The following is a 12599-nucleotide window of genomic DNA, read 5'->3' as shown; positions in this document are numbered from 1 at the left end:
GCCGATTCGGTAGTCCCCTCGTTTAGGCCGATCATTCATATCCCATACCAGGACCAAGTCTCCGGGTTCTAAATTGCGACAGATGTCACTCCATTTTCTTCGACCCGCAACTTAGGTAGGCAGAAATCTGTCCAGTGACCCCAAAACTTATCAGCGAGTGACATGCTCTGCCGCGAATCTGCCAGCGTGGCCTCTTTTAACTCCTGCCTTAATTCATCCACCATGCGGTCGCGCGTCAAATTTTCACGTTTCAACCAGTTCACGTTCTCAAGATCATCGCAAACCTGTACTTTCCTGACTGTAGCACGACTGTCCGAACAAAGAGGAGACCGCCCCCTACCGGCTAGCCATCCCAACGGTGTGTTGATCGCGTGCGGCTCATACAACGTTTTACCAACTCGCTCTTCAAGCACAGTTAACAAGAATGGACAGTCATCGCCTATCAAAATGTCCACAGTCTGACGATTTTCTAATTCAAACACACTAATATCATCAAAATGTCTGTAACCACTCAATTCTTGCTTATGAGGCAAGATTTCAATGTCATCGCTCCATGGCGTCGAACACACAACATTATCTATGTTAAAACTTTCACCAGTCGACAACGATTTTACCACAAATTTGACCCAACCAGTATCAACTTTCGCGTCACCGTTCAAGGTTTTCATGGTAAAGGATATGTTTTCATAGGGCTGTAACCCCAACTCTGCACACAATGATTTTGATACCAGGGTTATCTGGGATCCATAATCAAGCTGACAGTACACCAACTTTTCTAAGCCAGTTGCCGGGTTTATGACCTTCACAGCAACTGTTCGGTTTAAAACTTTACAAGGTGTCACTTTCACATTGCTCAAAGAGACTGATTTTTCTCTACCTTGAACTCCAGTTTTATTAACCGCAGACTTGTCAACTTTGTCCACAGCGGACTCGCGTACCTTCTTTGGAACTGGTTTGTTTGCTGGCCTATCATTAACGACCCATTTATGCAACATAGCGAAATGCTTCGGCGTTTTATAGTTAGCATCCTGACACTGATCACAGTTCATGGCACAGCGACAATCTCTAGCCCGATGCTTTCCTCCACAATTATCACAGAGCCAATGTTTGTAGAAAAACTCTTCACGCTTTGCCACAGTCATACCCTGCAAACGATGACATACCTCCAAACCATGATCCACATTCACACCAAACGAAAGGCAACACTCACACAACGAGACACTCGTTTTTGACGTTGCGGAATTTATATTACCATAGCCGTCAACCTTGGCCGCCGTATGTTTCACTTGAAATGCACCCGCGTCCCTTTTACTCTCCGACTTACCAAAAGAATGGTTATTGCTCGACTAATGGTCCTCACTCATTAACCAAACGCCAAAGTCGGTTGATTTCGCATATTCTTCCGCAATAACAAACTGCAACAAACTATCAAAGGAAGGGTCCGCCGTCCAACCAAATTTATCACCTAAGAAATCAATGAAGCGTTGACGCGCATAAACGGGCAAACGTTTAGCTAGATCACAGACAAATGTCCCTTCAAGGTAGTCCAACCGCTTGTATGCTGCCGCATATATTTGGCAATCTAGTAATTCTGCCAGAAACTTGCGCCAACCGGTAATGTCAGCCCCCGACACACGCGGCCCAAATCGGATACTTTTAACACAAGCCTCAGAATTAAAACCGCCGCGAACGGAAAATCTTAAAGACAAACGCTCCAATGCCATATTAGCACGCATTGCTTCGTTGTAACCTGGGGTGCTACTGATCACCAAGCTTATGTCTTGAGCAGCAGTTTTAATACATGCTGCTCTAATCAAGCTCAGTCTCATATCCTCATATGGGCATTTTTCTAACAAAGCATTTATCTCGTTTTTAAAAACAATAAAGAGCATAGAAAACTCGTCATATTTTATGAGCGAGGCCATGTCAAGATAGTCCTTCCTTGACGCCTTTTCGCACGCTCCGTCGTAGGCTAGGGGCGGTTGCTGTTCTCTCCTTGCCATCACGTCACTTTCATGCAGGGGTAAGCCATAATACCCATCATGGACTGCACTACCCTTAGGGATATACCTAGTAGTATCAGTAACTCCTGGCGGAGGTCTAATAGGTCTCTCATAGACAGGTACATTTAAGCTAGGGGCCATTAACTTGTCTGCTTTGTTAGCAGCCTCCATATGGGCACAGAATTTAGACAACACTGAGTGAGGGGCTTTTTTTGGTTTCTCGCTTTCCTTGAGATGAGGACCATCCCAGCTAGAAAGCTACGTATATTACACGTTGAATTTTTGGTTGATTTTAGGTAGTATGGTATCTTAGGTAGAATTCAGGTGTTATTAAGGAGTTTGTGTACACCAACACAAATTCACTTGTTTAAAAAACATTTTTTTAGAGACATATTTTAGCTATCATTTAGTATGACTAGTGTGTAAATATGATTCTAGAAGTTTTATCAAGGATTCTTTTTTGAATATAACTCTTGCAAAAATAACACGTGTTTTCCACGTATATTACACGTGTTCAAATTCCTATGATTATTTGACTAATTTTTAAGGTATATAAGGTAAAATTACACCCAGAAGAGGGCATACAAAAGAGAAGAAATGTTTACCCGAGCAGAAGGATGTTTTACCGGAATTTTTTGTATGTTGATTATATGTTGTTTCCACGTGTATTGCACGTTTCCATCTGTTGAAAAGTAACACGTGTTTTCCACGTATATTAAACGTGTTGAAGTTCTTTCGTTCATTTGGGCAATTTTTAATCTGTGTTAGGTAAAACTACCTCCCAAGGACGGTATAAACAGAAAGAATTCTCCACTCAAGTGGATTGGTGTCAACCACGCTCCTCCGCATTTTTTAGGATATAAGTTAGATTATGTGTTTTTGTAGGTATTTTTACACGTTTTTATTACGTTATGTAAAAAGGAAACTTCATGACATTTTTTAGTCGCAAATTAATGTGATCTTTTAACGATAGTTCTTAGTGTAAATTTAAGTGGTCTCGCTTACTGATATTAAACAATTACTTACTAAGGTTTGGTACGGTAGCCACTTTAACAAGTCGAAATTCTGCCACTAAAAATGACCAGAATGAAACCGCCAACCAATCATAAGCTCTGGTTTAAGTGACGTAAAAATGGCGAAAAGAAGATGATACAAAGCAAATTAAGTGATGGATTTTTTGTCAGCTGGTTGGCTTAGGGGTTTTGTCAGCTGGTTGGCTTTCATTGACGCGGGTTCGATTCCCACCACTGCTATTGCTCTTTTTCTTCTCTAATTCCAAATAAAGTTCAAAACAAGCGTTAACTCTCCGAATGAGTGCTAGAAGGGTCACAATTGGACAGTAGCCTCTTATAACAATATGTGTTAAATAAATACAAATGTGTTAAAGTGTTGATTTCAGATACGGTACGCGGAAATTAGGTAGAATGTGGGTGTAAAAACACGTAAAATCCACCACCAAATATACGTGTAATACACGTGAAATAGTGTCGACACTTATACGTGTATTATACGTGAAAATTAACGTATAATACACGACCCAAGGAAGGTAGAATCTACGTGTCAGATACGAGGAAATTAGGTGTAATGCGGGTGTAAAACACGTAAAATCCACTACCAAATATACGTGTAATGCACGTGAAATAGTGTCTACACATATGCGTGTATTATACGTGAAAATTAACGTATAATACACGACCCAAGGAACGTAGAATCTACGTGTCAGATACGAGGAAATTAGGTGTAATGCGGGTGTAAAACACGTAAAATCCACCACCAAATATACGTGTAATGCACGTGTATTAGTGTCTACACATATGCGTGTATTATACGTGAAAATTAACGTATAATACACGACCCAAGGAACGTAGAATCTACGTGTCAGATACGAGGAAATTAGGTGTAATGCGGGCGTAAAACACGTAAAATCCACCACCAAATATACGTGTAATGCACGTGAAATAGTGTCTACACATATGCGTGTATTATACGTGAAAATTAACGTATAATACACGACCCAAGGTACGTAGAATCTACGTGTCAGATACGAGGAAATTAGGTGTAATGCGGGTGTAAAACACGTAAAATCCACTACCAAATATACGTGGAAAACACGTGTATTAGTGTTGTCAGATACGAGGAAATTAGGTGTAATGCGGGCGTAAAACACGTAAAATCCACCACCAGATATACGTGTAATGCACGTGAAATAGTGTCTACACATATGCGTGTATTATACGTGAAAATTAACGTATAATACACGACCCAAGGTACGGAGAATCTACGTGTAATACACGTGAAACTTCTAGCTGGGATCTTTCACCTGGGCGCTCGTCTTGGAATCCCGCGTGCGATAACTCCTCAAGCTATGTGTCTTCTCTGTATAGCATTCCGACATGGCCATCTGCTTCTGCAAGCTTGCACGTACTTGTAACTCCCTAAGCTCTCTGGCCAGCTTACGCTCTTCTCGGGCTTCCTGTTCCCGGGCCTCCTTAAGCTCTCTGGCCAGCTTACGCTCTTCTCGGGCTTCCTTAAGCTCTTCTCGGACTTCCTGTTCTCGGGCCTCCTTCAATTTCCTTGTCTCTCGCGCCTCATCTAAGCGGTTCTCAATTTGAATCTGTTGTAATTGAGTTTCCAGATCAATCTGAGCTAGAATATGCGCAGACCTTCTGCTTTTCCCTGCAGATGAGGGAGGGACCCCAATGGTTGTGTTTGACAGGGAAGCTGAATTTACTGGGGGCGAGTCTGTTAGCTCCTCCCATTGTTCTTTACATCTCCTCACCAACATTTCAAACTCGGGGGCAACTCGAGGTTCGGAGTCCTCTTTCTGCGTAATGGCACAAAAGTCTCTAACCCTCCAATCTAGAGCCTTGACATGCTGTGATTCAAATTCCATGACTTCGTTTCTGCTTCTTAGTTCCCCAAGCTGTCTCGTGGCCGCACTGATGTCACTAAGTAGCTGACGCCTTCGTTGACGGGCTTCCCTGTCATTCTGTAGCCCTAACACTTCCTGGTGAACCTCCTCTCTACCGACCTCTGAGGGCAGTTGTGATTGTACTACTGGTCCTATCACCGGAAGCCGCGCTACGGTGGCCCCACTCTTCACGACAGATCCACCTCGCCCCACCAAAGAGCGGCGGACCGGCTCCTGTACACTCCCCAGCCCGCCCGAGACCCACAGACAGTCCTCAAGGGAAGCGGCACTCATAGTTATATCAGTAACTTATTAAATGGAATATGTACGGTAATCAACAAATTATCTTTTACTACTAAATTGCAGTAGGCTACACAAATTTGCTATAAAAGCTCGATAACATACACAATCAAATAAGTAGCACACTGACCAGAGGCAGGAAATAGTCCTCGCACCACTGCCCTTACGAGAAGCGTCGCACTCTTTGTCCACGTGATCCAGTTTCAAAATGGCGTCGCGCGCTTCGTCTTGTGGTCGGTGAAATAACACAGTTTCTTGCTCTCCTCGGACAGTTCGATCGTCGACGGATTGTTGGTCTGGTGACTGTTCCCCAGCCGCTTCAGGCAGTATAAAGTAACCGTGCTTATACTGCCCCACAGTAGAATTTAGTGACTTCTCTAGCTGGAGATCTGGTTTCGCTTTTTCGATTGCTGTTCTTTGGTTGGCCAGCAATATGCGTTTTACAACATCAGCAAAAAACAATTCTTGTAGCTTCACGATTGAAGTGACCAGAGCCACACAATTGAAGATGGGTACGGTAACTACAGACTCACGATTGAAGTGACATCCCGTTTAACACAATTGAAGATGTTCTTTCTTTTTGATAACCGCTATGTATGAGCTGCTATCCAACCTGTCTTCTTCCTAACTTTCGACTCAAGTTCCACATGTGTTGAGTGAAGATTGATGGTATATTGTTAACAAGAGACGGGTTCAATTGTGATGTGGAATAGTCACTTCACACTCTTATTACATCCGTCCGTTAGATTCACACATCGTAAAAGAAAGACGCAACACGTTTGGAAAACACAAGTTAGAAAATTAGAGAAAGAATGACGAGAGATTGTCGCTCAAGCGTGACAGTGCATCGCAATGATGACGTCACGATTGCGCGACAATCTATGTCACAATACGGAGACAGATAACTTGGCCATAATTTCGTGAACAAAAGCGCATAAGTGAGTCACACAGTGTTTATGCTTTTGACCAATTTTGTGGGAGACTTTCTCGAACCCAATATTAGGAAATTAAAACCTTGCGGGGGCGATCAAAAACTTGTCAAAACCAAACAAAAATTTGCATATATGTTATTATGGGTATTTCGCACTTTTTTGATATACTAGCTTAAAAAAATAAAAATTTTGTATTTTTCGACCACCCTACTACACACCCTGTAACAACGTGAGTCACTTCTGAAAACTGGGGGATATTTGTCACATAGAAAATACATGTCTCAGACCAGTCCACTTATTTTCACATTTACTCAAACTTTATTGCAAGCGCGTGTAATAGGTTCCCAGCAAACATTGTACTTCGGCCCAACGTAGTGTGACAGTTGGTAAAATAATGCTCCTCCGTTGGCACTACGTTGTGGCCGAAGTTGACCCAACGTATCTTGCACCATTCGTCGCAGTTGGGACAACTTCTTCAAAATGTTTGGGCCAACGTTATCCCAACTCTGCACCCAACGTAGTTCATCGTTGGTACCCTACGATGGCCCAACGTATTTTGCACCATTCATCGCAGTTGGGACAACTTCTTTAAAATGTTTGGACCAACGTTATCCCAACTCTGCACCCAACGTAGTTCATCGTTGGTACCCTACGATGGCCCAACGTATTTTGCACCATTCATCGCAGTTGGGACAACTTCTTTAAAATGTTTGGACCAACGTTATCCCAACTCTGCACCCAACGTAGTTGATCGTTGGTACCCTACGATGGCCCAACGTATTTTGCACCATTCGTCGCAGTTGAGCCGACTTATTTTAAAATCTTTGGGCCTACGTAATCCCAACTCTACTGCCAACGTAGTTCATCGTTGGTACCTACGCTGGCCAAACGCACTTTGCACTTTTCGTCGCAGTTGGCCATACATATTTTGCACTAATCGTTGTAGTTGAGCAACGTTGGTTAAACTTAACCTGCAATTTCAAGTTGACACTGTCCTGATGATCCAATATGCCAATACGATGACCATCTTCTTATACTGAGCAAATTTAAGTCAATGATGTAAACAAACGTAAAGTTGTTGAAAAATACATTTATTCGAATGGTAAAATGCACCACCCATGCACAATTCACAGCTACGACAAGACATGCATAAAAGTCTAAAAACACAGTGGACTGAGGTACTTCATGCCTCATCAGAAGACTGCGCCTGGATGTAACAACGTGATCTGTGGCGGCTCAAACGCAAGTACCTATAAAACAATATGCAACATTTGTAAAGAAAGCAGGGATGAAAGAAAATATACTGTACAGTGCAAATTAGGTCGTGTTTACAGCACCGTGAAAGAACAGACTCTAATTGCTACATATCCCATGGATATGTGTATGCAACACCCGGTTATGTTACAATAACAAGCATTTTTTTAATACATCCTAACATTCCTCAGTATGTTTTAATTCTGTAATTCGTAGCCTATACGATGGGGTGGGGAATGGGTATACCGTTATGTTCTATCAACCTCTAACATTAATGCACATTCGTTAATCGTGTTAATGCGGTTTGCCTTCTCTAACCAGTGCAAATTATTATTGTTATCGTTTGATAGATCTTCGAAGTCAAGTCTTAAAATGTGTGTATATTTCTTGAAGTTCTGCTCCAGCAATAAACTAATCGCTGGTTAAGTAAATGAAAATGCTTTTATTGCCCTTATTGAGAGAATAGTAACGATTTGTCAGTGACGGAGAGAACAAATGAACATACCCGCAGTACTTTTTGTAGCAAGACGTTTAAGCCGGCCCCCATCGCGGTCTTCCCACGTCTTAAACCAGTCGCCCAGTTTGTGGTCGATTTCTTGTAGAGTGCATGATTTCGTATTGCTCTGGACAACATCTATAAGTAAAGCAGTTTTGTAAACAAATAATGTTACATCGATTTTATTTTTACACAATCATCTACAGCAGTGGCCAGCGGCTCTTAACCTGTGGGTAATTACTCAATCTGGGGAAGTTTGAGGTCTTCCAGAGGGCAATGAGCAGGACAGTGCAAATTATTACCAATTTTTAATCAAACTTAAATCATTGTTGGGTTTGGCTTTGGCTATTCCATTCAATTGATTGCCAAAGACTAATAAAATTGGTACGAATGGAATTAATTTTATGCTGCTGTTTGGAAGTCTTCACGAGAAGATGCAGAACAACGTGTTCTTGTCGAAGGTTGCTTATTTGTGCGACTTTTTCTCTGACATAAACGCCTTGAACTGCTTGCAGGGCAAATGGACAAGGTTATGGGATTTAATAGACAAATAATAGATTTAAGATGCCCAACATGCTTAATTGCTTAAAGTGGGGTAACGGGTCAGAAAAGGTTAAGAACGTTGCTCTACAGAGTCTACAGTCTGTTTCACGTGCGTGGCACGATCATCAGGAGAGCTGTAATGAAAATAAAAGCGAGGACATCACCATAAGCATAGCCCCCGAACCCAGGAAGGTCGGCCTTCCTGACCTTTTCGCAGAGAAGGCCACCCTTCCCTGCGAAATCGGCCAGATCAACTTTCTAATCTCATCTTTTTTACTGCACACAAGTAAACAGCAGGTGTTTTTCAACTAGATCTAGACTGAGGCATTAATCAGGGATAGTAAACAGCAAATTGACAAAAAAGATTACGAAAAAGGTAAACTTCAGATGCTGCAAAACTTATGATATATCCAAGGTTGTTATTTCATTGAAAATTAATCATTAACAGTAAGTATTCTTTCTGGAGACGATATCATACCAACAAGAGGTGAATACAAAACTTAAACAAACACTTACCTACGACCATGTTTTTTAAGTTTTGCATGGAATCAAAAGAAAACTTTTTCTCTCCACTTAATGTATTTTCCCCTTCCCGGTCCGCGAGACGTAACTTGCGACTTCGTTTAACATCACCTGAGGCATCAATCGATTAACCGTGTCGTATAGGCTTTTTCCTCCTAGATACGACACAGTTGTTTGAACTGCAATAGAACAGATGGATGTTGAAATGCATAAGCCGAGATCGTTAAAACAGCATAGAAAGCAGTCCCATCAAACAGTCGCGGTGCGTACCAGGCTACCAGCGTACATAGGTGTCGAAATAGGGTGGGCCGGGTGGGCTTTATTTTAACAAAATATGTTTTGCCCACCATGTTTTCATGACACCTATGAAGTGTTCGTTACAATTATTTCCGTTTTTGTTTTTAGCTGAATTATCCAACCAACTGCAGTGTAACCTCTGAAGACTTGCAATAAACAAGATCACAGATATGCGTAAATCAAACGCACAATACCACATTCCAATTGACAACTTTGAAGGTGGGTATGTAAATGAACCCAAACCTCCAAACAGTAACATTGATACCAACATCAGATTGTTCCAAATTCCAGTTATTAACATCAAGGCTAAATATTTTCACCAAGTTGTCAACTTAAACCTCAAAGATATCAAGCATCTGCTCATGTACCGTATTTGGATTAAAACGTAGAGATGGCCTCATCACTATCAGACAAAAACTAAAGTCCCGAAAGCTGACGAAATTCTTCAATACCAAACACGATTTTAATGTTTGTGCAGACTAATACTGTGTGATGCTGAAACCAGCTTTGAAATTTTTGTGTTTTCAATATGGAGTTGTGTGATACAAACCATACAACAGCATGTCTGTAAGAATGTGAAGGACTGATTCACACTAAGCGTTTTGACTCCAATATGACATTTGAAATACAAATTAAATATGCACACAATGAATTCAGTTTATTTAAGAATTTCTAAAACAAAACTATATTCTGCCTCATTGAAGCCGAACTGTGACAGTGTGAATCAGCCATAAAAATAGTGGGTTACTCGAAGTCCACTTTGAAACTAGACTGTTTTATTGATTCTTTGATTGCTAAGATCAAGTGTATTTATACTAGAAGAGGACTTCATTTGTTTGAGTAAGTTTTTAAAAGTAGTTCTACTTGATGGGGTATGTTTCACAGTCATAAGATCAATCATTATACACTTTTGACATCGCACCCACTGCATCAGTGCTTGATTTTACTTTAAAAAATCAGTAATTTGCTTGTAACTTTTTTCTGTACATTTTTAAGAGAAAGTTCTTTGGAAATAAGATAGAAACATGTTACTTCTGCAGCATTTAAGCCAAAAACTAACTTTCTAGTATAATATAAGCAGTTATCAAGATATGGCAAAATTAGCTATTTTCAGCTCGTTTGGTGAAATTGCACGGCCACTAGAGGGTGCAAGAACCCAAAATTATGATAGAAGTATTTCATTTGGTATTTGGGGCCATATATCAAGACCACTTTTTGAAATTCAATTTTTTTTATTTTTCACTCCACCCTAATGAACAATTCGTACCCTCAGTTACCTTGAAAAGATCAAGAGAAAAAATTAAAAAAGCAGTCGCTGATCGTAGTTTCCGCAAACATTTTAAAAGGATTAGATATCGATTAGCTAGGCATCGGCATCCGCAAACAAACAAACTGAAAAGATCGAGAGAAAAAAATAGAACATTGCTGATCGCAGTTTCCGTTTTTCCGCAAACATTTTAAAATTTCCGGTAATGCAAACATTTTAAAATTTCCGGTAATGCAAACATTTTAAAGTTTCCGGTAATGATTCTAAGAGTTTGCCGAAGTCGCTGAACGCAGTTTCCGCAAACATTTTAAAAGGGTTAAGGTTTAGGGTGTTTCCGCAAACAAACAAACTGAAAAGATCGAGTGAAAAAAAAATAGAACAAAGCCGAAGTTGCTGATCGCAGTTTCCATTTTTCCACAGTTTCTGCAAACATTTTAAAATTTCTGGTAATGCTCCTAAGAGCTTGCTGAAGTCGCCGATCGCACTCGCAGTTTCCGCAAACATTTAAAAAGAGGTACCTCTAAATACCCATTGTCAGGCATTAGACAAATCCTAGACAATGCCTTGAAATTACCGACAATGCCTGAAAGTAGCTACTCTACAATGCCTGACAACCCCTGAAAATGCTATAATGCCTAACAAACCCGTCAACCACTGATAATGATCGACAATGCCTGGAAATTCCCAACAATGCCTGAAAGTAGTTAGCCTACTCCACAATACCTGACAACCCCTGAAAATGCTCCACAAACCCCCAAAAAGCCTACTATGCCTGACAATGGGTATTTAGAGGTAGGCCTACCGTTTTAAAAGGGTTAGGCTTGATTAGAGTTTCCGCAAACATTTTAAAAGGGTTCGGGATTAGGGTTGATCAAAGTTTCCGCAAACATTTAAAAATTTCTTTAAATGATCCTAAGAGTTTTTGTTTGTTTGCGGAAAAATTTTAAAATATTTGCAGAAACTGTGATCAGCGACTTCGGCTTTTTTTAATTTTTTTTTCGATCTTTTCAAGGTACGAACTGACGGTACGAATTGTTCATGGTGGTACTAATTAGGTTGCATCCGATGCTGCGCAATCTACTTCATAAAACAATCTGCAAAAAACTTGTGGTATATAATATACATAATGCGGTGATAGTAGCAACATTCAAATCCTGATAAAAAACTTCTCGTTGACATAATAGTCATTTTTATGCCACTTGAAAGTGAAGATACCACTTTTTGTAAAATCGAGTAGGCTACTTCTAAAAATGTTACTTCAAAACCAATAAACAGGTCACGTAATTGCCGTAAAAAGTATTAAATAGTTTACCCTGAAGAATAGATTAGAGTCAACTGCAATAAACCTTACCTGAGTTTCATGATGATCATTCATTTGGGCAGTGCTCTCATAAATGAAAACCTGAAAGTCCCCAAAGCTACGTCTAAAAATTCTTAGATTACATCAAAGTTCCCTAAATCATTATTACATTCAAACAGTTTCACGTTCTGAAACAAAAAGCAAGAGTTAAGCGGTTTAAACAACAACACTAGCAAAAACCATTCTACATAACTTTGTTGTATTAGTGGGCAAAGTCTCACAGCAAAAAGCAGTACGGTATGTTAAATTACAGTGATGTTTAACATTACAGGGATACAGTGAAGATTTCCCAATGCTTATCACATGCTAAAAATGACATAAACTGTGCACGACTATCGACTTATTCATGAGAGCTAATTCGACTAGTAATTAGTTGATTAGTTCATGTGCTTTAGCATCTGTAGCTGAACTCTTCATGAGCCCTTGCCAACTGCAACAATTTAGCTCGATCCCTTAATCCCAGTTTGTCAGCTGACTTCATACCTTGGGTGTGTAGCAAACCAACTAAACTTTCTGACTTTAAACTGTTCCTGTAGTCAGTTTTAATGTTCTTCAAGCTATCCGTACTAAAAAGTCATTCAACTGGGGCATTTAAACATGGTAGGGACATTAGGCAAGTGACTACTTTGCTATGAACTCAAATACGGAAGAAAACTTGACAAATAAACTTCCATTGATTCTGCAAGCGAACAAGACAAAACTGCAAATGCAAAT

General features: G+C 40.3%; 1 long non-coding RNA gene across 1 annotated transcript; it reads right to left on the bottom strand.

Moving 5' to 3' along the window:
• Positions 1-7216: 7216 nt before the first annotated feature.
• Positions 7217-8038, bottom strand: LOC145781442 (uncharacterized). The gene is made up of 2 exons (XR_014290742.1): positions 7906-8038; positions 7217-7396 (listed from the first exon to the last, which is right to left on the bottom strand). It is a non-coding gene; the product is annotated as an uncharacterized LOC145781442 (long non-coding RNA).
• Positions 8039-12599: the final 4561 nt, after the last annotated feature.

Source organism: Aplidium turbinatum, chromosome 12 (assembly GCF_918807975.1).
Source record: "Aplidium turbinatum chromosome 12, kaAplTurb1.1, whole genome shotgun sequence".
In the NCBI taxonomy this organism is placed as follows: Eukaryota; Metazoa; Chordata; class Ascidiacea; order Aplousobranchia; family Polyclinidae; genus Aplidium; species Aplidium turbinatum.
This window is presented reverse-complemented; position numbering and strand designations above follow the sequence as displayed.